The sequence below is a fragment of the Tachypleus tridentatus genome, chromosome 7, assembly GCF_004210375.1.
Source record: "Tachypleus tridentatus isolate NWPU-2018 chromosome 7, ASM421037v1, whole genome shotgun sequence".
In the NCBI taxonomy this organism is placed as follows: domain Eukaryota; kingdom Metazoa; phylum Arthropoda; class Merostomata; order Xiphosura; family Limulidae; genus Tachypleus; species Tachypleus tridentatus.
The window spans coordinates 21,330,715-21,333,633 of record NC_134831.1 but is presented as its reverse complement, the minus strand read 5'-3'; the positions used below and the strand labels follow the sequence as shown (position 1 = coordinate 21,333,633).

At 32.7% G+C, this 2,919-nt stretch overlaps 1 non-coding gene across 1 annotated transcript; it reads right to left on the bottom strand.

Annotated features, from left to right (window-relative positions):
• Positions 1 to 743: 743 nt before the first annotated feature.
• On the bottom strand, positions 744 to 815 carry TRNAT-UGU (transfer RNA threonine (anticodon UGU)). Its single transcript has one exon. It is a non-coding gene; the product is annotated as a tRNA-Thr (tRNA).
• Between the last annotated feature and the right edge of the window lie 2,104 nt (positions 816 to 2,919).

Here is a 2,919-nt window from a genome sequence, read left to right as displayed (position 1 = left end):
GAATGTTTGTCACTGCTTCATAGTCATTGTGATACTAAATATTTTATAACTAAGTATGTTGGTACAAAATGTCTTTCGTTTAAAATCGTCATCTTCTGCATACAAGGTTTTTTCTACTCTTTATAGTCAGATTCACGTGTGGCTTATCTATCTACAATATGGATAAAACCTTAATGAAACAGTTTTGGCTGTAATTCGATACTTACCAATAGTCATCTTTCAGAATGCCGATCTGATGCTCGAATCTAAGCTTGGTGGTGTCTTTTAAGCAAAAGCTTAATGATGTTTGTTGTAAGAGATAGCCTGGACGTTTGTGGAACGTTTATGTAACATGGCTGAACTCGATCATGCAGTGGTGAAAAAAGCAAAAATACTAAGATCCAGTTCCTAGCGTCGTGTCCAAAAGATTTGAAACTCTATACATAAAAAACGATACGCGATAACAAAACAAGTTGCAACAAAAAGCTAAACTTTGCTAAGTAGTAAATTAACGGTGAAATTGTGCGTTTTGTGATATTGTATAGATTTTAAAAGAATACAGACATTTTTTATGTATTCCGTAATCTAAGAATATTGAATAATAAAAGTACAGACATCTTATAGTATTATCAACTATTACCGTGGTTTGTGATAATTAGAAACAATTTTCTTTGACAGCGAAAAATTAAAAATATTCTCTTGGAAAAATAACGCATCTCAGTCTTTATTTAAATGAATCGCTTAATATGTTTTTTGATATGTAAAGCCACCAGTAAAGTTAGAACTCACGACCCCTGGTTTACAAGACCAGTGCTCTACCACTGAGCTATGGTGGCTTACAAAACAAAATTTACGTAAAGCATAGTTCAATCATCTTAAGATGCTTCTTTGGAACGCTATATTTTCTTTAATTTGGAGCGAAGTTAATATTTTCCAATGATATGCCTCTCCCCATAATTCGGATATTCGATATGACTGAAAAGTTACCCTTTTGCAGGATAGTTTTTCGTACATCAAGAATAGTAAAGAACTTTGAGAAAATCGGTCTGTGTTTTAGCTAAAGTGAAAGTTAAGTGTTTTGTTCTTTGACTCATTATCTGTGATTCTAACAACAGGGAGACACTTCTTTCCTATTAATCACAGAAAGGTCCTTGAATGAAAGCAATGTTATGACTTACATCATAAAAGTGTTTGAAGACTTTTTTCCAGATTAATATCGAAAGAGATAACAGTGTTTCTTCTCCTAGCCTATCAAGAGTTACTGTAATTACCATATTTATTATGACCACCAAAAACCAGGGTATACAAATTATCGTTAAAATGACTGGAAGAATGTCATGATTGTAAATAATTCGTGAGAAAGTTAAAATAGGAGGATAACGGTAATGTAACTAAATGTTTCGTAAGTAAGAGTATATCAGAGCGCAGTAAAGAACACCTTGAAATTTGTTGTTTCGTGTGTGTGTGTGTGTGTGTGTGTTGTTGTTGTTTTAAGTAGGAGATTTTGACTCACCGTTTAATTCTCTCTTGATCAGTTGAAGGTTTTTTTATTACTTTTTTTAATACATCTTCAAAGTATGTTTGTTTGCAATTTAAGGTTTGTTTGTTTTGAATTAAGTACTAAAGTATGTCAATAAAATTACTTCAAAACAGTGTTTGTTTGTAAGTAAAAATCTAAATAGGTAGCTAATTTTGTTATTGTAGGTTGTATTTTTTAAGATGTGAAATTACATATTCTGGCAAAAACATTCGCCAACCTATTGTATAGTATTGACATCTCATTAAAAAGAAATGGATGTATTTCAATAAAACAATTCTCAAAAACCCTTCCAAAATGATTGGAAAGCACATAAGATAAATTTATTCGATAAAATTATTTCAATATAAAACAAAAAAAAATAATAACGATTCAAGTTATGTGAAGATAAACTCAAGAGTAATTGCCGACAATTGACACATCGCTAGAAACATTCTTCAATATTTATAAAAATTAGATAAATTTTGGTGGTAGACTTCAGTTGCTTACCGTTTTGATGTCTTATAGTTTATCAGAAAGTATGCAGTTATGTTTTATTGAAGGAACGCAAAATTTGCATAAAGTTCATTATTTATGCATAGCAATGCAAGATGAAATTTTAGTTTTTTAAAACTAGTGTCAATGACAATGGAGGTAATACATTGACCTGGATCCAATTTCGTGGAGTGGGTATTACGAAGTGAACGATTAATCGAGAATTTTCTGTGTTGTCGGAGTTATTCAGTGTTTTGTTGTCCCTCTGGCTCGAACATTCTATGATCAGAAGTCACCTATATATTTAAACTACAAAAACTAAAAGTTAACAAAGCACGACTGCGTGAGATATAAGTAATACAACTGTGTGTACAATACGAATATCTTCATCATCTTTATACAAGGCGGGTCTCTTCCCTTTATTTTCTATTAACATCAAATGGGGTCATTGGTGTGAAGAACCAAGATTTTAATAATATATAACTGTCCAAGCCGTCTTTTTGAGTACATATAGTACAAATGGGAAACAAAGAATACGGCTACCTCTTATACTGCCCGGCATGACAATGTGGTTAAGCCACTCTACTGATGATCGGTGGCTCGTATCCCTGTCTGAAACGCACTCGTTTTTTTAGCCGTATGGGCATCATATTGTGAGAGTTAATCCCACAATTTTTTTGTAAAATCGACGTAGCCCAAGAGTTGGCGGTGTGTAGTGAAGACTAGCTGTCTTCCATTTCGTATTTCGTCGCTAAAGTAGGGCCGACTAATGTATCGGACACGGCATTGTTGAAAGGATCACAGTTTTATTTTTTTTAACCATTGCATGATCGATTTCGGCCATGTTACATAAACGTTTGAAGCCTTACACAAACGTCTTACATAATTATCTTTACAGTGATATCAAAGCATTACTTTAAAATACAACA